Genomic DNA, 26733 nt, shown 5'->3' with positions numbered 1-26733 from the left:
ATTTGCAGTGTTAGTTAGGACGGTCTTTATTTTCTAGACCAGGTTCTTACCTTCTGTCAAGGCAGGAAATGCCATCACTGTCCCTCTCAGTTCAGTTCAGCCGCTCAGTCATGTCCGACTCTCCGCGACCCCATGAATCACAGCACGCCAGGCCTCCCTGTCCATCACCAACTCCCGGAGTACACTCAAACTCATGTCCACAGAGTCAGTGATGCCATCCAGCCATCTCATTCTCCGTCGTCCCCTTCTCCTCCTGCCCCCAACCTTTCCCAGCATCAGAGTCTTTTCCAGTGAGTCAACTTGTCGCATGAGGTGGCCAAAGTATTGCAGTTTCAGCTTTAGCATCAGTCCCTCCAATGAACATCCAGGATTGATCTCCTTTAGAATGGAATGGTTGGATCTCCTTGCATTATAAGAGTCTTTTCCCAAGAGTCTTCTCCAACACCACAGTTCAAAGGCATCGATTCTTCGGCGATCAGCTTTCTTCACAGTCCAACTCTCACATCCATACATGACCACGGGAAAAACCATTGCCTTGACTAGATGGACCTTGGTTGGCAAAGTAATGTCTCTGCTTTTTAATATACTATCAAGGTTGGTCATAACTTTCCTTCAAGGAGCAAGCGTCTTTTAATTTCATGGCTGCAATCAGCATCTGCAGTGATTTTGGAGCCCAAAAATATAAAGTCTGCCACTGTTTCCACTGTTTCTCCATCTATTTCCCAGGAAGTGATGGGACCAGATGCCATGATCTTTGTTTTCTGAATGTTGAACACTGTCCCTCTAGTAGCCTGGAATAAAGAAACAGGGCAGTAAAAAAAAAAAATCCATAAGGAAGAGAAAAAACATTCACAGTACTGTCCTGTATTTATTGATCCTGTAAGTTTATGTCATCCGTTTACAAGAGGAGTTATTTGTCAGTAGCTACATCAGTATTGTTTTATGTGATACAAACACTATAGATGTTTTACATTTTATTAACACCAGTCCATTCTAAAGGAGATCAATCTTGGGTGTCCATTGGAAGGACTGATGCTAAAGCTGAAACTCCAATACTTTGTCCACCTCATGCGACAAGTTGACTCACTGGAAAAAACTCTGATGCTGGGAAGGATTGGGGGCAGGAGGAGAAGGGGAGGACAGAGAATGAGATGGCTGGATGGGATCACGGACTCGATGGACATGAGTTTGAGTGAACTGCGGGTGTTGGTGATGGACAGGGAGGCCTGGTGTGCTGTGATTCATGGGGTCACAAAGAGTCGGACACGACTGAGCGACTGAACTGAACTGAACTGAACACTAGATATGACAAAGAGATAATGTGAAAAAGAAATTCATATTTATTTACAGTTATGATTCATCTGTTTACAAGAGGAGTTATTTGTCAGTAGCTACATCAGTATTGTTTTATGTGATATAAACACTATAGATGTTTTACATTTTATTAGCACTAGATATGACAAATGAAAAGATAATGTGAAAAAGAAATTCATATTTATTTACAGTTATGATTCATGTCCTGATAATGAAGAAACAGCAATATGATTGCTTTATGGTAGCTCAGCCTATACACTAATGAGTGAATTGTTATAAAATGTTTGTGGCATAAAGTATTATAGTCATATTTGTAATCAGTTTCAGAAGCATTTTTTAAAAAACAGGTCTGATGACTGGCTTATATGTAGTTTTCCCATTTACAAAAGTTAGTGAGGTATACCATACAATAATGTAATTCTTTGAGAGCAAAGTTGTAAACCAGTAAGAAAACTAACACACTAATAATTTTATATTGAATATCACTCATCTCCTGCCTATGTAAGGATAGGCTGTCCACTGCAATACATCTTGCACACAATATTCTATATGATGCACACCTAGAAGATGAGAATGGCCAAAAACCATCCCATACAGCTCCTGTGATACAGTTATTAGATTTTCACATGAAGACACGCAAAACACATACACAACAGATATGTTTGATAACCGTAAGGCATGATGATTCTTTGCTAAAGTGGATGTGGATCATCATGAAAGCTTTCATGCTCGTCTTCGTGTTGAGTAGATTGGGGAGGAAGAGGAAAAGGAGGAGTTCGTTTCGCTGTCTCCGGGGCAGCAGAGGTGAAGGAAGTGGAAGGGAAGGCAAGAGAGGCAGGGACACATGGTGTAACTTTATGCAAACACATCGTGATCTCTGTCTGAGTTTTTTGCTTTTCCTTTCTTCCAAAAATGTTTCTATACTGTACCAACCCTTCTTCCACCATTTGCTTTAGTTTCAGTGCCTGTCAGATTCCATATTATAAAAGAAGTCAAAAGCAGTCTTGAGGAGTCTGCCACATTGTCTAATGGCAGTTTGTTTTCTAACTCTGTTTCTTCTACGTCTTCTCATCTTCTTCCTCCTCATTGTCAGGCATTGGTTGGGAAGTAGGCACTCATCTCCATCAAGTGCTCTTCTGTGAATTCCTCTGGTGTGGTGTCTATTAGCACTTGAATTTCTCCAAGATCCATATCTTGAAACTCTTATCCCCTGCCTTTTTTTTTTTTTTTTGCTGCATCCACAACTTCCTGATTTCCTTGATGGGCTCTGTCATAAGTCCTGTGAAGTCATACACAACATCTGCACAGTTTTCTCCAGCAGGATTTTATTGTTTTGGGCTTGATGAATTTTGCGGCTTTTTCTATAACAACAATGACATCTTCAATAGTGTAATCCTTTTAGACTTTAACGATGTCCTCTGTATTTGAGTTCTCTTCCACAGTGTCAACAATCCTTTCCATAGAGGACTGTGTGTAATGAGCCTTAAAGGTCCTTATGACCACCTGATCTAGAGGCTGACCTAGAGATATATTGTTTGGGGGCACTTGAATCACTTTAATGCCTTCAGTGTTGAACAGCTGGAGTTCTGGGTGGCCAGGGGATATTGTCCAAGGTCAAAACAACTTTAAAAGGCAGTCCCTTACCAACCAAATATTTCCTGACCTCAGAGACAAAGCATCGATTGAACCAGTCCAGGAAAAGGGTTCTGGTTCTTCAGGCCTTTTTGCTGTATAATCAAAAGACTGGCAGCTGGTGTTTATCTTTTCCCATCAAGGCTTGCCTTGTGGTTCAGATGGTAAAAAATCTGCCTGCAATGCAGGAGACACAGGTTAGATCCCTGGGTCAGGAAGATCCCCTGTGGAAGGAAATGGCAACCCACTCCAATATGCTTGCCTGGAGAATCCCATGGACAGAGGAGCCTGGAGGGCAACAGTCCGTGGGATCTCAAAGAGTCGAGACTAACACACTCTGGTCTCAGGATGAGCATCTTTATAGATAAGGGCAGTCCTGTTCATAAACTCAGCTCCTTTTGAACAAAACAGTAGCGTTAGCCTATCCATTCCTGCCTTAAATCCTGGTACTTCCTTCTCTTCCTTACTAATAAATGTCCTTTGTGGAATTTATTCCCCAGAATAGGGCACGTTTGTCTGTATTCAAAACCTGTTCAGGCAGGTATCCCTCTCCTCAGTGATTTTTCTACATGGTATCTGGAACTCATCTGCTGCCGCCTGGTGGGTACAAGCTGCTTCTCCTCTTATCTTGCCTTTTTAAGGCTTCCCTGATAGCTCAGTTGGTAAAGAATCTCCCTGCAATGCAGGAGACCTGGGTTCGATCCCTGGGTCAGGAAGATCCCCTGGAGAAGGGAAAGCCTATCAACTCCACTGTTCTGGCCTGGAGAATTCCTTGGACTATCCAGTCTATGGGGTTGCAAAGAGTTGGACATGACTGAGCATCCGTCAGTCAATCCTGACTTCCTTGCCTTCAATCCTGGTGCTTGCTTGTCTTCCTTACTAATAAATGTCTTTTTTCACATATTTCTGGCAAAATACGGCACTTTTATCTGTATTCAAAACCTCTTCAGGCAGATACCCCTCTCCTCAGTGATTTTTCTACATGGTATCTGGAACTCATCTGCTGCCCCCTAGAGGGTACAGGCTGCTTCTCCTCTTATCTTGAGATTTAAAAGCCAAACAAACCTCTTAAAATTATCAGACCTTTCTTTGCTAACATTACATTCTCCAGCTTTAGATTCTTTACCTTCTTTTTGCTTTAAGTTGTTGTAGAAAGACTTTGCTTTTCCTTGAATTATATAGAGAGGCTTTTGGTATGCCTTTCTCAGAGCAATCCTGCATCTACGTTAAAGTTGCATTTTCAAGATGAGATAAGGTGTTTTACAAAATGTGCAAGGTTGACATGCCTGTTGATATAGCTGCAATGACATCTTCATCAGTTTCTTTTAAAAAACACAGTCCTTATGCTGGATTCAGTTGTCTTGAGATGGTGGGAAACCACAGCTGCAGACCTCAACCTATAGCGCATATCAAACAATTCAACTGTTTGTTGTAATGCGGTGGCTTTTCTCTGCTTCTTGGAAGCACGTTCAGCTTCACTAGTGCTTTGGTTTGGTTCATGGTGTTATTCAAGGTTTACAGGATTACACTAAACACGATGAAGTATTCATGAGAAGCAGAGAAGATGACTTGTTACTTCAATACACAATTTGTTGGAGAGACAAATTGCTCACACATGGTGTTTTAAGCAGATACCTGCATCACTTGAGCTCATTGAAATTGCAAAAGGAGGTGGGTATGAAATGATTGCAGTTGTACAGTATGGATGACAGTTAAATTTATGCAGTTATAATTTATTGCTGATTTTTTTCATGTGCTTACATTTCCCTTGACTGTGAACAGCGGCATGTATTATTGTAACTGTGTGCATAAGTTTTGAAAAATTGCAACTTTTTATGATAGATTTGTGTGCATTTTATGATAGTAAATAGCAAAAGAGATGATTATCTACACATATTTGATGAATCCGGGTCATACCTTACAGTTTCTAAACGTTTTGATATTCCTAGGCTACATGGTTCATCTGTGAGTTTTTCAAATAAATTGTTGCAAATCCCAAGAATTTTTTTCAATAGAGTTTTTGAAAATAATCCATGTATAAGTGGGCCCGTGCAGCTCAAACCCATGTTGGTCAAGGGTCAAGTGTACATTGAATTGGCTTAACAGGCCACCTCAACCCCGAGGGACACTTTACACTTAACTGTACTTAAATCCCATGAACTGAATCTGGATGCTCCCTCACTCCCTCCAGGTCAGATAAAACGGTCTTAGGTGCCTGTACCCAACAGAGCCTTAAAAGTATGATGTCTTCCTTCTCCAAAGTTCTCCAGCATACTCAGAGTGGGGGTGCATGGCCTTTGGTCCCTCTTGGGAACAGGGACCCCCATGCTCTTCAAGGTGGTTGATTTCAGAATACAAGGGAAAGGAGGGACAAGGTGTGGAGTGAGAGGGTGCCTACAGGCCAGAAGGCACGTCTTTATGTTTAGTTTACAACAATGCAACAGCTGCCTGGGCCTCAACCAAAGGATCTCTTGTTTTCAGTATGCCCAGAGCTCTGTATCAGATGGCAAGGTCCTTGTGACTGATGTCATCAATTTCAGATTTGAGGATGCCTTGAAATGGTATATGGACCTAACAGAAGCAGAAGATATTAAGAAAAGGTGGCAAGAATACACAGAAGAACTGTACAAAAAAAGATCTTCACGACCAAGATAGTCACGATAATGTGATCACTGACCTTGAGCCAGACATCTTAGAATGTGAAGTCAAGTGGGCCTTAGAAAGCATCACTACGAACAAAGCTAGTGGAGATGATAGAATTCCAGTTGAGCTATTTCAAATCCTGAGAAATGATGCTGTGAAAGTGCTGCACTCAATATGCCAGCAAATTTGGAAAACTCAGCAGTGGCCACAGGACTGGAAAAGTTCAGTCTTCATTCCAATCCCAAAGAAAGGCAAGGCCAAAGAATGCTCAAACTACCGCACAATTGCACTCATCTCACACGCTAGTAAAGTCATGCTCAAAATTCTCCAAGCCAGGCTTCAGCAATACGTCCACCATGAATTCCCAGATGTTCAAGCAGGTTTTAGAAAAGGCAGAGGCACCAGAGATCAAATTGCCAACATCTGCTGGATCATGGAGAAAGCAAGAGAGTTCCAGAAGAGCATCTATTTCTGCTTCATTGACTATGCCAAAGCCTTTGACTGTGTCGATCACAATAAACTGTGGAAAATTCTTCAAGAGATGGGAATACCAGACCACGTGACCTGCCTCTTGAGAAACCTGTATGCAGGTCAGGAAGCAACAGTTAGAACTAGACATGGAACAGCAGACTGGTTCCAAATAGGAAAAGGAGTGCGTCAAGGCTGTATATTGTCACCTTGCTTATTTAACTTCTATGCAGAGTACATCATGAGGAACGCTGGGCTGGAAGAAGCACAAGCTGAAATCAAGATTGCTGGGAGAAATATCGATAACCTCAGATATGCAGATGACACCACCCTTATGGCAGAAAGTGAGGAGGAACTCAAAAGCCTCTTGATGAAAGTGAAAGAGGAGAGGGAAAAGGTTGGCTTGAAACTCAACATTCAGAAAACAAAGATCATGGCATCTGGTCCCATCACTTCATGGGAAATAGATGGAAAAACAGTGGAAACAGTGTCAGACTTTATTTTTCTGGGCTCCAAAATCACTGCAGATGCTGATTGCAGCCATGAAATTAAAAGACGGTTACGCCTTGGAAGGAAAGTTATGACTAACCGTGATAATATATTAAAAAGAAGAGACATTACTTTGCCAACCAAGGTCCGTCTAGTCAAGGCTATGGTTTTTCCCGTGGTCATGTATGGATGTGAGAGTTGGACTGTGAAGAAAGCTGATCGTCGAAGAATTGATGCTTTTGAACTGTGGTGCTGGAGAAGATTCTTGAGAGTCCCTTGTACCGCAAGGAGATCCAACCAGTCCATTCTAAGGGAGATCAATCCTGGGTGTTCATTGGAAGGACTGATGCTAAAGCTGAAACTGCAATACTTTGGCCACCTCATGCGACGTGTTGACTTACTGGAAAAGACTCTGATGCTGGGAAAGGTTGGGGGCAGGAGGAGAAGGGGACGACGGAGAATGAGATGGCTGGATGGCATCACTGACTCTGTGGACATGAGTTTGAGTGTACTCCGGGAGTTGGTGATGGACAGGGAGGCCTGGCGTGCTGTGATTCATGGGGTCGCGGAGAGTCGGACATGACTGAGGGACTGAACTGAACTGATTCTGTTCAGTTCAGTCGCTCAGTCTGACTCTGCGACCTCATAAACCGCAGCACACCAGGCCTCCCTGTCCATCACCAACTGCTGGAGGTCAACCCAAACCCACGTCCATTGAGTTGGTGCCATCCAACGATCTCATCCTCTGTCGTCCCCTTCTCCTCCTACCCTCAATCTTTCCCATCATCAGGGTATTTTCAAATCAGTCAGCTCTTTGCATCAGGTGGCCAAAGTATTGGAGTTTCAGCTTCAACATCAGTCCTTCCAATAAATATTCAGGACTGATTTCCTTTAGGATGGGCTGTTTGGCTCTACTTGCAGTCCAAGGGACTCTCAGGAGTCTTCTCCAACACCGCAGTTCAAAAGCATCAATTCTTTGGCATTCAGCTTTCTTTCTAGTCCAACTCTCATATCCATGCATGACCACTGGAAAAACCATATCCTTGAGTAGACGGACATTTTTTGACAGAGTAATATCTCTGTTTTTCAATATGCTGTCTCGTTGGTCATAACTTTTCTTCCAAGGATTAAGCATCTTTCAATTTCATGGCTGCAATCACCATCTGCAGTGATTTGGGAGCCCAGAAAAAGAAAATCTGCCACTGTTTCCACTGCTTCTCCATCTATTTCCCATGAAGTGATGGGACCAGATGCCATGATCTTTGTTTTCTGAATGTTGAGCTTTAAGCCAACTTTTTCACTCTCCTCTTTCACTTTCATCAAGAGGCTCTTTAGTTCCTCTTCACTTTCTGCCATAAGGGTGATATCATCTGCATAATGAGGTTATTGTTATCTCTCCCTGCAATGTTGATTCCAGCTTGTGCTTCATCCAGCCCAGCATTTCTCATGATGTAGTCTGCATATAAGTTAAATAAGCACAGTGACAATATACAGCCTTGATGTACTCCTTTTCCTATTTGGAACCAGTCTGTTGTTCCATGTCCAGTTCTAACTGTTGCTTCCTGACCTGCATACAGATTTCTCAAGAGGCAGGTCAGGTGGTCTGGTATTCGCATGTCTTTCAGAATTTTCCACAGTTTATTGTGATCCATAGTCACTATGCCAAAGGCTTTGGCATAGTCGATAAAGCAGAAATAGATGTTTTTCTAGAACTCTATTACTTTTTCAATGATCCAATGGATGTTGGCAATTTGATCTCTGGTTCCTCTGCCTTTTCTAAAACTAGCTTGGACATCTGGAAGTTCACGATTCACGTATTGTTGAAGTGTGGCTTGGAGAATTTTGATCATTACTTTAGTAGCGTGTGAGATGAGTGCAATTGTGCAGTAGTTTGAACATCATTTCACATTGCCTTTCTTTGGGATTGAAATGAAAACTGACCTTTTCCAGTCCTGTGGCCACTGCTGAGTTTTCCAAATTTGCTGTCATATTGAGGGCAGCACTTTCACAACATCATCTTTTGGGATTTGAAATAGCTCCACTGGAATTCCATCACCTCCACTAGCTTTGTTCATAGTCATGCTTCCTAAGGCCTGCTTGACTTCACATTCCATGATGTCTGGCTCTTGGTGAGTGATCACACCATCATGATTCTCTGGGTTGTGAAGATCTTTTTTGTATCGTTCTTCTGTGTATTCTTGCCACCTCTTCTTAATATCTTCTGCTTCTGTTAGGTCCATAATATTTCTGTCCTTGATTAACTCCATCTTTGCATGAAATGTTCCCTTGATGTCTCTAATTTTCTTGAGGAGATCTCTAGTCTTTCCCATTCTATTGTTTTCCTCTGGTTCTTTGCACTGATCACTGAGGAAGACTTTCTTATCTCTCCTTGCTATTCTTTGGAACTCTGCATTCAAATGAGCATATCTTTCCTTTTCCCCATTGCTTTTCGCTTCCCTTCTTTTCACAGCTATTTGGAAGGCCTCCTCAGACAGTCCTTTTGCTTTTTTGCATTTCTTTTTCTTGGGGATGTTCTTGCTCCCTGTTTCGTATACAATGTCATGAACCTCTGTCCGTAGTTCATCAGGCACTCTATCAGATCTAGTCCCTTAAATCTATTTCTCACTTCCACTGTATAATCGTAAGGGATTTGATTTAGGTCATACCTGAATGGTCTAGTGGAATTCCCTACTTTCTTCAATTTAAGTCTGAATTTGGCAATAAGGATTTCATGATCTGAGCCACAGTCAGCTTCTGGTCTTGTTTTTCCTGACTGTATAGAGCTTCTCCATCTTTGGCTACAAAGAATATAGTCAATCTGATTTTGGTGTTGACCATCTGGTGATGTCCATGTGTAGTCATCTCTTGTGTTGTTGGAAGAGGGCATTTGCTATGACAAGTACATTCTCTTGGCAGAACCCTGTTAGCCTTTGCCCTGCTTCATTCTGTACTCCAAGGCCAAATTTGCCAGTTACTCCAGGTATTTCTTGACTTCCTCCGTTTGCATTCCAGTCCCATCTTAGGCAAGTAGTTTAAGATCTCTGTGCTTCCACTTCTGAGCTCTGTGATCTTAGGCAAGTTGCCCAACTTCTCAGTTTTTCCACATCTATGCTGTGTGATCTTAGGCAATTTGCCCATCCTCCTTCCACTTCTGAACTCTGTGATCTTAGTCAAATTACATGACCCCTCCTTCGACATTTGAGCTGTGTGATCTTAGGCTGGTTGCCTGACCTCTCTGTGTTTCCCATTCTATGTTCTGTGATAGTCAGCGATTTGCCACCTCTATGTACTTCCACTTCTAGCTGTGTGATCTTAGGCAAGTTTTCTGAACACTCTGTGCTTCCACATTTGAGCTGTGTGATCTTAGGCAAGTTTTCTGAACACTCTGTGCTTCCACTTGTCTGCTGTGTGATGTTAGGCAAGTTGCCTGACTTCTCTGTGTTTCCACCTCTCCAGATGTGTGATCTTAGGCAAGTTGCCTGAGCTGTGTGTGCTTCCACTTTTGAACTGTGAGATTTTAGGCCAGTTGCTTGACTTCTTTGTGCTTCCACATCTCAGCTGTGTGATCTTGTGGAAGTTCCCTAACCTCTCTGTGCTTCCATATGTTAGCTGTGTGATCTTAGGCACATTGGCTAAGCTATCTGTGCTTCCACTTCTGAGCTCTGTGATCTTTGGCAAGTTGCCAGACTTCTCTGTGCGTCCACATGTGAGCTGTGTGATATAAGGCAAGTTTCCTAAACTCTCAGTGCTTTCAATTATGAGCTTTGTGATCTTAGGCTAGTTTTTTGACCTCTCTGTATTTCCACATCTGAGCTGTGTGATCTTAGGTCCCATGTGTATCCTGTCTGTTCTTTATATCTGAGTTGTGTGACTTCAGGCAAGCTGCCTAAACTGTCTGCTCTTCACCTTCTGAGCTGTGTGATTTTAGACAATAGTCTAACTTCTCTGTGCTTCCACTTCTGAGCTTGGTGACCTTAGGCAAGTTGCCTGATCTGTTGTGCTGCCACTGCAAGCTGTGTGACTTTAAGCAAGTAGCCTATCCCCTCTGTGCTTCCCTATGTGAGCTGTGTTATCTTAGACAAATTGTGCTTCCACTTTTGAGCTGTGTGATCTTTGGCAAGTTGCCTAAAGTCTCTGTGATTCCACATCTGAGCTGTGTGATCATAGTCAATTTGCCTAATCTCACTGTGCTTCCTCTTCCGAACTGTGTGATCTTAGGCAAGTTACCTGACCTCTCTGTGCTTCCATTTCTGAGCTCTGCCATCTTAGACAAGTTGGCTAACCTCTCTGTGTTTCCAAATCTGAGCTGTGTTATCCCAGACCAGTTAACTGGCCTCTCTGTGCTTCCACTTCTGAGCTGTGTGATCTTAGGCAAGTTGGCTGACCTCTGTGGCTTCTACTTAAGAGCTCTGTGTTTTTAAGCCATTTTCCTGACTTCTCTGTGCTTCCATTTGTGAGTTGTGTGATCTTAGGCAAGTTGCCTAACCTGTCCGTGCTTCCACCTCTGAACTCTATATTAGGCAAGTTGCCAGACCTCTCTGTGCTTCCACTTTTTAGCTGTGTGATTTTAGGCCATTTTCCTGACCTATCTGTGCTCCCACTTATGATCTATGTGATCTTAGGCAAGTTTCTTGACCTCTTATGTGTTTCCACATCTGAGCTGTGTTATCTTAGGCAAGTAGCATAACTTCTCTATCCTTTTACTTTCAAGCTGTGTAATCTTAGGCAAGTTGCCTAACCTCTCTGGGCTTGTGATGTTAAGCAAGTTTCTTGGCCTCTCTGTCCTTCACCTTCTGAGGTGTGTGATCTTAGTCAAGTTGCCTGTCCTCTCTGGGCTTCTACTTCTGTGCTGTGTGATCTTAGGCAAGGTCCCTAAGTTCTTTGGGCTTCCACTTGTGGTATGTGAGCTTAGTCAATTTGCCTGACCTCTCTGTGCTTCCACTTCTGAGCTGTGTGATCTTAGGCCAACAGCCTCAACACTCTGTGCTTCCACTTATGAGCTGTGATATTAGGCAAGCTTCCTGACCTCTGTGTGCTTCCACTTTTGAGCTGCATGATTCTTGTCAGGTTGCCTGATATCTCTGTTCTTCCACATCTGAGTTGTGTGTTCTTAAGCAAGTTGCCTAACCTCGCTTTACGTCCACTTCTGAACCATGTGACCTTAGGCAAGTTGGCTGACCTCTGCATGCATCCGATTAAGAGCTGTGGTATCTTAGGCAAGTTTTCTGGGCATGCTGTGCTTCCACTTCTAAGCTATGAGCAGGTAAGTTGAGCAGGTAACTTGGTCCTGTATTTCCATCTCCTTAAGAACGTTCCACAGTTTGTTGTGATCCACACAGGCAAAGGCTATGGTGTAGTCAGTAAAACAGAAGTGGATATTTTCCTGAAACTCTCTTGATTTTTCTATGGTCTAATGGATTTTTGCAATTTGATCTCTGGTTCCTCTGCATTTTCCAAATCCAGCTTGAACATCTGGAAGTTCTCAGTTCACATACTGCTGAAGCCTACCTTGAAGAATTTTGAGCATTACTTTGCTAGTGTGTTAGATGAGTGAAATTGTGCGGTAGCTTGAACTTTCTTTGGCATTGCCTTTCTTTGGGACTGGAATGAAAACTGACCTTTTCCAGTCCTGTGGCCACTTCTGACTTTTCCAAGTATGCTAGCATACTGAGTGCAGCACTTTCACAGCCTCAACTTTTCGGATCTGAAATAGAATCCTATTCTATTTCCTACTGGAATGCCATTACCTCCTCTAGCTTTGTTCATAGTGATGCTTCTGTTACCAAATGTATATGCTGGGGGTCTAGATGCTCTCCGCTCAAAAGCCAATAAACAGGCCAGGTTGGTGGAAAGGAAAATTTACCTTATTTCAGATACAGGCAACTGCGGGGGAGGGTGGCAAACATCTGTCCAGAGGCTGAATACCCCCACACCCCACGCCACAAGCGGGGGGTAAGAGCTTTCATAGGCAAAGTGAGTGGGAGAGGGTTACCTGCAGAAACAGCACAGTCATCTCTAACAGTCATCTTCAAATTGGTCACCAATTGTCCAACCAGCATCATCATGGTTGTTACAGGTACAGTTAAACTTCGGTTCCAGGGTCCAGGTTCCCATTTCTTTGTGATCAGTTCTCAGAATTGTAGCAGCTCGAGTTCTGAGTAAGTCTGGTCATCATGTAGTTAACTTCTCTACCTGGGGTTTTGGTATCTATAAGACAGCTCACAGGATATGGCTCAGAATATTACCTACAGCCCTTGAGAAAGAACTAAGGGTCCGTGATTATGCTTAATGTTTGCATTATTATTATTTAGTCTCCTTTGACTGTTTCCCTTTGTTTCAGCACTTCTCACTTCTGTGATTAAACTCATTCTTTGACTAGGTTTTCCACGGGAAAAAGGCAGGCAGAGAACATGTGGGCAGGGCAAGGGCCATAGTGTTCTGTCTCGGTTTCAGTGCCCCCTTCTCCTTGATACTCCTCATTCTTGAGGAGGGACAGGTACAGAGCAAGAAAGCAGTAAACTTTCATAGTACCTGGACAAAAATTTGAAAATTACTAGACATATTACAATGAGGATAATAATCGAAATCTACCTTTGTATAATTTTCTGTCTTAATGATTTTACAATGTATGTTTGATAGGCCACAAACAGGCTATTTTGGTTAGCCTAAAGTTCAAATTCGGAGAAGGCAATGGCAAGCCACTCCAGTACTCTTGCCTAAAAACTCCCATGGATGGAGGAGCCTGGTAGGCTGCAGTCCACGGGGTCGCTATGGGTCGGACACGACTGAGCGACTTCACTTTCACTTTTAACTTTCACACATTGGAGAAGGAAATGGCAACCCACTCCAGTGTTCTTGCCTGGAGAATCCCAGGGACAGGGGAGCCTGGTGGGCTTCCGTCTATGGGGTCACACAGAGTCGGACACGACTGAAGTGACTTAGCAGCAGCAGCAGCAAAGTTCAGATTAAATCATGTATCAGCCAGAATGACTTTCTGCTACCTCAATGTGCGAATATTGTTTCCGTTTTTTTCTCTTTTTAAGTTGCAACTCTTTCATAAGGAGCATTGATCCAATGTTGCCAAAGTGGTTTATTTGCCATCTCTGGGCCCATCCATGTCCCTCGGTGCTAGGCCTCCTTTTTATTTATATATTTGCCTAGTTGTCCACCTTGGGGGAAAACCAACCAGATATCATGAACAGGCTTGGAAGTATGTTAAATAGGGAAATGCTTTATAGGCCATACATTTTATCATTCATACCCAATTGTCACACGAACATTGTGCATGTGCTTTAATAGGTACACTTGCAGCCAACAGTGTTGCACATCATGAGCAGCTATATTCTGTGACAACTTTACTGGACAATTTTCCCATCCTGAACCTTGGAGTCAAAAGTATGATTAGAAACAAGACAATTACTTTCTGTTAGAAGTCTGTTTTCAAAAACAGGTCAATGTTCCAGGGGATCTTTGCTTTCTTAAGAGAGAGAAAAACCAACTTTAGTCTTGCATCAGTTTACTGTTAGTACCTGATTAAATACAGTCTAATCTTAATCTTGACAATGTACTTGTTCTTAATTGAAAATTTATTTTTAACACACCTTTTGTCACTTTCTAGATCCAAACAAATGTGTCCTGTATTTCTTCATCCAGAAGCAACTGTAGGACAAAAGTTAACATCATTTTTCTTCAACAAAAATAGCTCCACTTTTTATACCTTCTCTTCGTCAACAACATATATCCTACTTGTTTTACATACCAAAATGTTGCGCTTATGATTTTTACATATCACAATTTTTAACCCTTGACAGTTTCAACAAGACCAAGAAACAAGTGATTGAAATGTTACACCAGCATTTTCTGATTGACAAACATAAGAACATATTTTATAACCTCAAAGACATACATTTTTTTCATAACACCCTTTTTCTTTAGTGGTACGGTACATATGTTTAATACACCCAAACGTATCTAGTTTCCCTCTTGGCCTTACAGGAATACAAAAGTAGGTAATCAGTTCATAGGTTATAGCCAGAATATCCAAATCATACATTCAATCTTAAAACCTTTATTCCTTTGCATAGTTAACCCAAGGCTGAAGAGCCAGGCAAAGTGCACTGTGTGTGTATTTCAAGGACATGATATTTTTTTAAAGGACATGATAAACGTCCACCTCAAACTTTTTCCCAGGCATATTTTTGTTTTCTCAGGGTCTTATAAAAGTGTTTTATCAAGTTAGCTTTCCAGCATATGCAAAAAGAACCATTTTTTTTTAAATTTCAAGGCTTTCATCTTAATCAATCTTCTCCAGAGTCTGAAGAATACTGTAGTCATACATTGTCCCCCCAAAAAATCATCTTTCTTTTTTAGGCATAAATTTACAGCTAAAGTTTTTCTTAATGAATTGAACCTGTATTTCCCATTTTACATAAGGCAATGAGAATACCAGTCACACAAATGGAATATACGCCCATATACCAAACGACAGATCCATCACAAAAACTCTCTGAGAGTGACCAGTACGGAGTCCCAAACAAACACGTGCCCCCCCCCAAAAAATGGTCTTCAATGGTAGTCAGATGTCAGAACCAATTGGCAAAATACCCAAAAGACACTCAGTGCTCACAAATGGTCCTCAACGGTAGTCAAGTGTCAGAACCAATTGGCAAGAATGCCCATATAGCAGTCAGTGCTCACAAACGATCCTCAACATCAGACACATGTCAGAACCAACTGGCAAAATGCCCAAGTAGCACCTCATGTCCCAAACAGTTCTCAACATCAGATGCACATCAGAACCAATTGGCAAGAATGCCCAAATAGCACTAGCGCTCACAAATGGGAAGGTTCCCCATGTGCACACTGGTGGACTTACCCAGTCTTGGAGCTCGTCACATCATCCCAAATGCAAGTTTCCATTCCACCAAGAAAAGCATAAGTTGGAAGCCAGTGCTAAGCAGGGGAGAAACAAGGAGGATCCTCATAACAAATGGTTTTGGCAGCTGCTAAGAATGTCCACCAAATCCCCTACTTGGGGTGAGCGAGCCACCAGCAGCAGGCTAATACACTCTCATTGCCACAGATCTCCCCTGGAAGACCCAGGAGAGCCAGGTGCCATGAAAGCACAGGAGCCAGCAATAGCCAGTCATAGCCAGCTGTAGATGGCCATAGCCTCAGTAGCCAGCCCCACATTGGCCACCAAAATCTGTTACTGAAAGGTACGTGTTGGGGATCTGGCTGCTCGCTGCTCAAAAGCCAGTCAACAGGCCAGGTTGGTGGAAAGGAAAGTTTGCTTCATTTCAAATGCTGGCAACTGGGTGGGGGGGAGGATGGTGGACTTCTGTCCAAAGGCCAACTGCGCCCACCCCACAAGCACGGGGTAAGAGTTTTGATAGACAATTTGGGGGAGGAGGGTTACAGGCAGGAACAGTACAGTCATCTCTAACAGTCATCTTCAAATTGGTCATCAGTGGTCTGAAGAGCATCATCTTGGTTGTTTTAGGTACAGTTAATCTTCAGTTCCAGGTCTTATAACCTGGCCTCATCACTTGTGAATCTCTGCAGCTTTGCCTTATTCTGCTTTATTGATGATGCGAAAGCCTTTGACTGTGTAAAGAAATTGAAGTTGCTCAGTCGTGTCTGACTCTTTGTGACCCCATGGACTGGAGGCTACCAGGCTCCTCCATCCATGATATTTTCCAAGGAAGAATACTGAAGTGGATTGCCATTTTCTTCTCCAGGAGATCTTCCCGACCCAGGGATTGAACCCAGCTCTCCCACATTGTAGGCAGATGTTTTACCATCTGAGCCACCAGGGAAGTCCTTGACTGTGTGGATCACAACAAACTGTGGAAAATTCTGAAAGAGACGGGAATACCAGACCACCTGACCTGCCTCTTGAGAAATCTGTTTGCAGGTCAAGAAGCAACAGTAAGAACAGGACATGGAAAAATGGACTGGTTCCAAATTGGGAAAGGAGTATGTCAAGGCTGTATACTGTCACCTTGCTTATTGAACTTATATGCAGAGTACATCATATGAAATGCCAGGTGAGATGAAGCACAATCTGGAATCAAGATTGCCAGGAGAAAGATCAATAACCTCAGATATACAGATGTCATCACCCTAACGGCAGGAAGCGAAGAAGAACTAAAAATCCTCTTGATGAAAGTGAAAGAGGAGAGTGAAAAAGCTGGCCAAAACCTCAACTTTCACAAAGGAAGGATCATCGCATCCAGTCCCATCACTTCATGGCAAACAGATGGGGAAAGAATGGAAATAGTGACAGATTTTATTTTCTTGGGCTCCAAAATCACTGCAGATGGTGACTGCAGCCATGAAATTAACAAGATGCTTACTCCTTGGAAGAAAAGCGATGACCAACCTAGATAGCATATTAAAAAGCAGAGACATTTCTTTGCTGACATGGGTCTGTGTAGTCAAGGCTATGGTTTTTCCAGTAGTTATGCATGGATGTGAGAGTTGGACTATAATGAAAGCTGAGCACCGAAGAATTGATGCTTTTGAACTGTGGTGTTGGAGAAGACTCTTGAGAGTCCCTTGGACTGCAAGGAGATCCAACCAGCCCATCCTAAAGGAAATCAGTCCTGAATATTCGTTGGAAGGACTGATGCTGAAGCTGAAACTCCAATACTTGGCCGCCTGATGCAAACAACTGACTCATTGGAAAAGACCCTGATGCTGGGAAAGATTGAAATCAGGAGAAGGGGAAGACAGAGGATGAGATGGTTCAATGGCATATCCAAATCAATGGACATGAGTTTGAGCAAGCTCCGGGAGTTGGTGATGGACAGGGAAGCCTGGCATGCTACAGTCCATGGGGTCCCAAAGAGTTGGACACAGCTGAGTCGCTGATCTGAACTGAAGCTTTAGTTCCATGGTCCATTTGTTCCCATTGCTTTGTGATCAGTCCTCCAAACTGTGGCAGCTTAAGTGTGGGTACAGCCTGGTTATCATGTAGTTAACTTCTCCACCTGGGGTTTTAGTATCTATAAGACAGCTCACAGGATATGGCTCAGAATATTATCTATAGCCCCTGAGAAAGAACTAAAGGTCCTTGACTATGCTTAAAGTTTGCATTATTTTCTTATTTAGTCTCCTTTGACAGTTTCCCTTTGTTTCAGCATTTCTCACTTCTCTGATTAAACTTATTCTTAGACTAAAGTTTTCAACAGGCAAAAGGCAGGGAGAGAATATTGGAGGGGCAGGGGGGAGGACCATAGTTCTGCTCCATTTCACTTCCTAAGGCCCACATGACCTCACAGTCCACGATGTCTGGCTCTAGGTGAGTAATCACACCATCGTGGTTTTCTGGGTCATGAAGATGTTTTTTGTATAGTTCTTCTGTGTATTCTTGCCACCTCTTCTTAATATCCTCTGCTTCTGATAGGTCCATACTATTTCTGTCCTTATTTGTGCCCATTGTTGCATGAAATGTTCCCTTGGTATCTCTAGTTTTCTTGAAGAGATCTCTAGTCTTTCCCATTCAGGTGTTTCCCTCTATTTCTTTGCATTGATCACTGAGGAAGGATTTCTTATCTCTCCTTGTTGTTCTTTGGAACTCTGCATTCAAATGGGTATATCTTTCCTTTTCTCCTTTGCCTTTCACTTCTCTTCTTTTCTCAGTTATACATAAGGCCTCCTCAGAAAACCATTTTGCCTTTTTGCACTTCTTTTTCTTGGGGATGGTCTTGATCACCACCTCCTGTACAATGTCACGAACCTCCATCCATAGATCTTCAGGCACTCTGTGTATCAGATCTAATCCCTTGAATCTATTTCTCACTTCCACTGTATAATCATAAAGAATTTGATTTAGCTCACACCTGAACGGTCTAGTGGTTTTCCCTACTTTCTTCAATTTATGTCTGATTTTGGCAATGAGGATTCATGGTCTAAGCTACAGTCAGCTCCTGGTCTTATTTCTGCTGACTGTATAGAGCCTCTCCATCTTTGGCTGCAAAGAATATAATCAATCTGATTTCACTATTGACCATTTGGTAATGTCCATATGTAGAGTCATCTCTTGTGCTGTTGGAGGAGGGTGTTTGCTATGACCAGTGGATTCTCTTGGCAAAACTCTGTTAGCCTTTGCGCTGCTTTATTTTGTACTACAAGGCCAACCTTGCCTGTTCCTCAGGTAACTCTTGACTTCCTGGTTTTGCATTCCAGTCCGCTATGATGAAAAGGACATCTTTTTGGAGTTAGTTCCAGAGGGGCTTGTAGGTCATCATATCATTCAACTTCAGCTTCTTAGGCCTTAGTGGTTGGGGCATAGCTGTGGATTACTGTAATATTGAATGGCTTGCCTGAAAATGAGCAAAGATCACTCTCTCATTTCTGAGATTGCACCCATGTAGGACAAATTTTCTCATCACTCTCTGCTTCCATATATGAGCTGTATGAACTTAGGCAAGTTGCCTAACCTCTCTGTGCTTCCACTTCTGAGCTGTGTGATGCGAGGCAACTTCCCTGACTTCTCTGTGCTTTCACTTCTGAGTTGTGTGTTCTTAGGCAAGTTGCCTAACCTCTCTGTCCTTCCATTCCATGAATAGAACTTTCTCCCTCATGTCCTTAATAGCTCTGTCATCTTAAACAAGTTGAAAAAAACATCACCGAGCTCACACATTTGGGCTTTGTGATTTTAGGCAAGATTCTGGACGTCTCTCTGCTGCCATTTCTAAGCTGTGAGAGTTCAGGCAAGTTGCCTAAACCGTCTTTGCTTCCATGTCTGAACTCTGTGAACTTAGATATATTTCCTGACCTCTCTGTGCTTCCATTTTTGAGCTGTGTAATCTTAGGCAAGTTTCCTGAAATCTGTGTGGTTTCACTAGAAATGTGTGATGTTAGGCAAGTTGCCAATCTCTCTGTGCTTCCACATATGAGCTGTGTGATCTTAGGCTGGTTGCATAGCATGTCTGTTCTTCCATATCTGAGCTGTGTGACATCAGGCATGTTGCCTAACCAGTCCATTCTTCCACATGTGCGCTGTGAGTGTTTAGGCAATAGCTTAAATCTCTGTGCTTCCACGTAAAAGCTGTGTGATTTTGGGCAAGTTTCTTGACTTCTTTTTGCTTCCATTTGGAGCTGTGTGATATCAGACAAGTTGCCTGTCGTCTCTGTGTTTCCACTTCTGTCCTGTGTGATTATACCCAACTTGCCTGATCTCTCTGTGCCTCCTCTTTCCAGTTTTTTTATCTTAGTACACTTGCCTACCTCTATGTGCTTCCACTTCTGAGTGGATGATATTAGCCAAGGTGCCTGACCTCCGTGCTCCTCCACTTCTGAGCTGTGTGATCCTGTGGAAGTTGTCTAATCTCTCTGTGCTTCCAGCGAGGAGTTGTGTGATCTTCGGCAACTTACCTAACCTCTCTGTGCTTCTACCTGGCAGCTGTGTGATCTGAGGCATGTTGCCTGAACTCTCTCTGCTTCCACTTCTCATCTGTGTGATCCTAGGCAATTTGTAGGAACACTTTCTTTTTGCACATTTGAGCTGTGCGATCTGACTCACCTTGCCTAACCTCTCTGTCCTTCCAATCCATGAATGGAACCTTCTCCCTCATGTACTAAGAGCTCTGTCATCTTAAGCAAGTTGAAAAGACCTCACTGAGCTTCCACATTTGGGCTGTGCGAATTTAGGCAAGATTCTGGACCTCTCTCTGCTGTCACTTCTGAGCTGTGTGAGTTCAGGCTAGTTGCCTAAACCCTCTTTGCTTCCACATCGGAACTCTGTGATCTTAGCCAGGCTGCCTGATCTCTCCTTGCTTCACTTTTTACCTGTGTGACATTAGCCAAGTGGTCTAACTTCTCTGTGCTTCTACCTTTGAGCTGAGTGACCTTAGGCAAGTGGCCTAAGCTGTCACTGCTTCTAATTCTGAGCTGTGTGATCTTATTCAACTTGTCTGAGCTCTATGTGCTTCCACATCTGTATTTTGTGATTTTAGACAAGTTGCCCAACGTCTCTGTGCTTCCATACATGAGCTCTGTGATCTTAGACAAGTTGCCTGACCTTGGGCCCTTCCACTTTTGAGCTGGGTGATCTTAGGACGTTTGCCTGATCTCTGTCCTTCCACTTCTGCTCTCTGTGATCAGAGCCAAGTTGCAGAACTCTCTGTTTTCCCACCTAGGAGCTGTGTGTTCTTAGGCAACTCGCTTAACCTCTCTGTGCTTCCACTTCTCAGCTCTGTCAACATAGGCATGTTGCAGAACATCTCTGTGTTCCATATGTGAGCTGTGTGATATTAGGCAACTTGCCTTACCTCTCTGTGCTTCCACTTCTGAGCCCTGTCATCTTAGGAAAGTTGCCTCAACTTCCAGGCTTCTCCTTCTGAACTCTGTCATCTTATGGAGTTTGCCTAACCTCTCTGTGGTTCCATGTCTGAGCTGTGTGATCTTCTGCACGTTGCCTAACTTCTCTGGACTTCCACCTCAGACCTGTGTGAACTTCGGAAAGTTGCCTGAACTCTCTGTGCTTTCACTTTTGAGTGGTGTGATCATAGGTAAGTTGCCCGACCTCTCTATGCTTCCACTTCCGATCTGTGTGATCATAGGCAATTTGTAGGACCTCTACCTTTTCCACATTTGAGCTGTGCAATCTTAGGGAACTTGCCTAACTTCTCTGTGCTTCCACTTCTGAGCTATGTCATCTTAGGCAAGTTGCTGAACATCTCTATGCTTCACATCTGACCTGAGTGATTTTTGGCAAGTTCCCAGATGTCTAGATGCTTCCACTTACGATCTGTGTGATCGTCAGCAAGTTGTCTGACCTTTCTGTGCCTCTGCTAGAGAGCTGTGTGATATTAGGCAACTTGCCTAACCAGTCTGTGCTTCCACATCTGAAAGTGAAAGTGAAGTCACTCAGTCGTGTCTGATTCATTGCAACCCCAAGGACTGTAGCCTACTAGGCTCCTATGTCCATGGGATTTTTCAGGCAATAGTACGGAGTGGATTGCCATTTCCTTCTCCAGGGGCTTTCCCAAACCAGGCATTGAACCCGGGTCTCCCACATTGCAGGGCAAAAATCTTTACCAGCTGAGCCACAGGAGATGGGATATTAGCCAAGATGCCTAAACACCCTGTGCTTCCAAGTCTGAGATGGTTGATACTATGTAAGATGCCTAATGTCTCCATATTTCCACCTGAGTTGTGTGATCTTAGGCATGTTACCTGACCTGTCTGTGCTTCCATTTATGAACAGTATGATCGATCTTACAGAAGTTGCCTAACCTCTCTGTGCTTCCATTTCTGAGCTCCATCATCTGAGGCAAGTTTTCAACCTGATCTGTTTCATCTGAGAGAAGATGCTGACTACTCAGTTTTTCCATATCTCTGCTGTGTGTTCTTAGGTAAGTTCCTGATGTCTGTGTTTCCACTTCTGACCTGTGTGATCTTAGGAAGGTCTCTGACCTCTCTGTGCTTCCACTTCTGAGCTGTGTGGTCTTAGACATGTTTCCTGACCTCTCCGTGCTTCCATTTTTGAGCTGTGTTGCGAGGCAACTTCCCTGACTTCTCTGTGCTTCCACTTCTGTGATGTGTGGTCTTAGGCAAGTTGCCTAAACTCTCTGTGCTTCCACTCTGAGCTGTGTGATCTTACGCAAGTTGACTGACTTCTCTTTGTTTCTATATTTGAGCTGTGTGATCTTAGGCAAGTTGGCTGACCTCTGGGTGCTTCCACTTCAGAGTTGTGTGATCTTAGGCAACTTGCCTAATCTCACTGTATCCATTCTGAGCTCTGTAATCTTAGGCAAGTTTCCTGAAATCTGTGTGCTTTCACTAGATCTGTGTGATATTAGGCAAGTTGCCAATCTCTCTGTGCTTCCACTTACGAGTTCTGTGATCTTAGACTGGTTGCACAACCTGTCTGTTCTTCCATATCTGAGCTGTGTGACATCAGGCAAGTTGCCTAACCCGTCCATTCTTCCCCTGGTGAGCTGTGAGTGTTTAGGCAATAGCTTAAATCTCTGTGCTTCCACGTAAAAGCTGTGTGATTTTAGGCAAGTTTCCTGACTTCCTTTTGCTTCCATTTTGAGCTGTGTGATATTAGACAAGTTGCCTGTCCTCTCTGTGATACCACTTCTGTCCTGTGTGATTGTACCCAACTTTCCTGATCTCTCTGTGCCTCCTCTTTCGAGTTTTTTGATCTTAGTACACTTGCCTACCTCTATGTGCTTCCACTTCTGAGTGGATGATATGAGCCAAGATGCCTGACCTCCGTGCTCTTCCACTTATGAGCTGTGTGATCCTGTGGAAGTTATCTAATCTCTCTGTGCTTCCACTTCTGAGCTCTGTCATCTTAGGAAAGTTGCCTAACCTTCCATGCTTCTCCTTCTGAACTCTGTCATCTTAGGCAGGTTGCCTAACCTGCCTGTGGTTCCATGTCTGAGCTGTGTGATCTTATGCACGTTGCCTAACTTCTCTGGGCTTCCACCTCTGACTGTGTGGACTTAGGAAAGTTGCCTGAACTCTCTGTACTTTCACTTCTGAGTGGTGTGATCATAGGCAAGTTGCCCGACCTCTCTATGCTTCTACTTCTGATCTGTGTGATCATAGACAACTTGAGGAGCCTCTCTGTTTTTCCACTTAGGAACTTTGTGAACTTAGGCAACTTGCCTAACCTCTCTGTGCTTCCACTTCTGAGCTCTGTCATCTGAGGCAAGTTTTCAACCTGATCTGTTTCATCTTAGACAAGAGCCTGACCAGTCAGTTTTTCCATATCTGTGCTGTGTGTTCTTAGATAAGTTCCTGACCTCTGAGCTTCCACTTCTGAGCTGTGTCATCTTAGGCAATTTTCCTGACACTTCTCTTCTTCCACTTAAGAGCTGTGTGATCTTAGACAGGTCTTCTGACCTCTCTGTGCTTCCACTTCTGAGCTGTGTGATCTTAGACATGTTTCCTGACCTCTCTGTGCTTCCATTTTTGAGCTGTGTGGTTCGAGGCAACTTGCCTGACTTCTCAATGCTTCCACTTCTAAGTTGTGTGGTCTTAGGCAAGTTGCCTAAACTCTCTGTGCTTCCACTCTGAGCTGTGTGACCTTACGCAAGTTGACTGACTTCGCTTTTTTCTATATTTGAGCTGTGTGATCTTAGGCTGGTTGCATAACCTGTCTGTTCTTCCATATCTGAGCTACGTGACATAAGGGAAGTTGCCTAACGAGTCCATTCTTCCACTTTTGAGCTGTGAGTGTTTAAGCAATAGCTTAACTCTCTGTGCTTCCTCTTCTGAGCTCTGTGACCTTAGCAAGTTGCCTGACCTTTCTGTGCTGCCACTGCTGAGCTCTGTGATTTTAAGCAAGTTGCCTGTCCTCTCTGTGCTTCCATGTGTGAGCTGTGTTATCTGATACAAATTGTCTGACTCTCCGTGCTTCCACATGTGAGCTGTGTGATCTTAAGCAAGTTTGCTGATCTCTCTGTTTTCCTACTCCAGAAAACTGCAAAAGCCCAACATAGAGGCAGATGTTTATAACAAAAATTAAATTGTGATTGAGGGGGAAAAAAACTCAAAGCCTTAATTAGGTTTCTTAGTGTCAATGAAATTTACAGCTCCCATGGTGGAGCGGAGAGAAGTAAACAAAAGAAGAAAAGAAATCCAAAAGCATATATAGAACAAGTCAAAACATAAGAATAAGAAATGCTTTTTTTGAGTCACTGTTGTCAGAGTCTTTACCCTTGCTGGGAGTCACAGTCAACCTCACCTCTCTAGGATGTCCTCCCACTCTATTCTGATCTCTGGACCTGCTGTGGGGGCAGCTCAGATTCTAGTCTGGCCCTACTACTGTGTGTTCTTGTCTCCAATGTCCACAGCTACTAGAACTAGTGTATTTTCTTTTGTGGGAGCTCTCAATGTTCTTTTCTATATTATAGACACAGAGTCTGCCTGGTTGATCATGTGGATTTAATCTGCAGCTTGTACAGCTTGTGGGAAGGTTTTGAGTCTTCTTCCTTAGCCGCGCTGCCCCTGAGTTTCAATTGTGGTTTTATTTCCACCTCTGCATGTGGGTCACCTACTGGGGTCTGCTCCTGAGGCTGCCCTGGAGGATTTGGGTTTGCCCCTGTGAGGGCCAGGTGTGGAGGTGGTGCAGCTGATTGAGTCACAGAGGTTCTGGCAGCACCAGGTACTCAGGGGAGTTGGCAGCTAGGGCAGCAGCAAATATAGTGCTCTAGAAGGCTATGGAAACCAGTGTTGGCCAATACGCTCCAGCATTCTTGCCTGGAGAACCCCCTGACAGAGAAGCCTGGCAGCCACAGTCTACAGAGCTACAGAGTTGGACATGACTGAAGCAACCCTGCGTGCATAGATGCAAGATTTTTTTTTTCTGCCTGTGGCAGTTCTGCCTTTGTGAGCATTGAGCATGAATATGGCGCAGCTGCTTGGCTTGCGGGCACCCTGGCGGTGCAAATCATGGAGGGACACGGACTGCCTCTGCCCCCAGGAGTTCTGGCCCTATCAGAGTCTTTTTTCGAGCCTCTTGTAGCTGGTGACCAGAAGGCCTCTTTGGCCAGTCTTTCTCTGTAGCTCTGCCGGTTCAGGAACGTAGAGTGCTCCCTTGCCTGGGGTCTTTCTCTGTTGTTTGGCACATCAGGCACATAGAGGGGCCCCTCGGCTAGGGTTCTACTCTGTAGATCGGTCTGTCAGGCACTTAAAGGGGAACCCTGGGTGGGGTCCCACTCTGTCGTTCAGTGTGTTAGGTATTTGATGAGCCAGCCTCTCTATTGTTCAGCTGCTGGTGCTGGCGAGTCGGGAGAGAGAGGCCATGGTGGTGGCTCTACTCCCTATGCGTGACTCAGCAGTATTGCCTTGCTTCCAAGGCTGCCCAGCTTTCCTCCACAGGCATTTCCCACCACAATCTCCTCCTTCACATCCCCTCGATCTGTCTCTCTGTGGTCAACAGCGGCCCTCGCCCTTGGATTGCTCCACAATCCCTAAACTCCAGCTCCCAGCCAAGCACCTTCCAGGGGACCTGCATCCCTGTCCGGGGTGTGTATGGCTGTGGCAAGGACTGTATAATTCTCATTCCATTTAGGCTGCCACAGATCAGCCGTTTCACTTCAGCCTTAAAGGTTTCTCCTCTGACTCAGACAGTTGCCCCAACGTGGGGACTGGACCCCTGCTTGAGTTTCCCCACCCACTGAGGGCAGGTCCAGTCCTACTAACACTTCTGTTTCTCCCCCAAGTTCCTTCATCCTACTGAGTTTGGCGTGGTTCTCTGTATTCTTTCCTGCTGGTCAGGTACTCCTGTCCACTCTCAGCTGGTGTTCTGCATGCACTACTGTGTCTGAAGGTGTATTCCTGATGTATCCATGGAGAGAGATCTCCACGTCCACCCACTCCTCTGCCATCTTGTTTTCCTCTTTTCACTTTTGATGTCTAGTGTTGATAAAATGTTTGCTAGGCCGGCTCCTCCCTTCTCTGGCTGCTAGGCAGCCTCTGAAGCATCTGAAGCTTGTCAACACGGACTGTGTTGTATACGGTGGGGTAGAGGTCTACCATTTGGACCTCTGCCAGGACATGGGCGGGCCGTCTGAAGGGTTGAGGGGACAGGGGACCGAGGACTAGAGCCCAGAGGGGCAGGCTTCAAATTTCACCATCTCTCCCGCTGCCATCCTAGGTGTGTCTCCTTATGAATTTTCTTAATAACATATTTTTCTCTGGCTTACCTTAAGAATACAGTATTTAAGGGCTTCCCTGGTGGCTCAGTGGTAAAGAATCTGCCTGGCGATTCAGGAGTGACTGGTTCCGTCCCTGATCTGAGAAGATCCCACGTGTTGCAGAGCAAATAAACCCACGTGTGCCACAACTATTGAGCCAGCATTCTAGAGCCTCAGAGCTTCAAAGACTGAGCCCACACACCCTGGAAGCTGTGATCCACAACAACAGAAGCCACCACAATGAGAAGGGTGTGGCCCACCACTAGAGAGTAGACCCCGCTCATCCCAACTAGAGAACACCCCCATGCAGCAACAAAGACTTGGCACAGCCCCCCGAACACAAAGCAAATAAAATAATTTTTTAAAAAAGAATACAGTATATAAGGCATGTGTGGATGTGCACTGTCCGTTGTGTCTGACTCTTTGTGGTCCAACGGAGTTTAGCCTGCCAGGCTCCTCTGTCCATGAGATTTCCCAGGCAAGAATACTGGAGTGGCTTGCCATTTACTCCTCCAGGGGATCT

At 44.0% G+C, this 26733-nt stretch overlaps 1 pseudogene; it reads left to right on the top strand.

The window, feature by feature from the left end:
* The window catches only part of LOC129563893 (protein fem-1 homolog A-like), a 247313-nt pseudogene extending 245191 nt beyond the window's left edge, over nt 1-2122 (top strand).
* The last annotated feature ends 24611 nt before the right edge of the window (nt 2123-26733 follow it).

Source organism: Moschus berezovskii, chromosome X (assembly GCF_049115385.1).
Source record: "Moschus berezovskii isolate FMDL1 chromosome X, NW_MosBer_1.0, whole genome shotgun sequence".
NCBI lineage: Eukaryota > Metazoa > Chordata > Mammalia > Artiodactyla > Moschidae > Moschus > Moschus berezovskii.
Note: the sequence above shows the minus strand (reverse complement) of the source record. Positions and strands in the feature narration are given on the sequence as shown.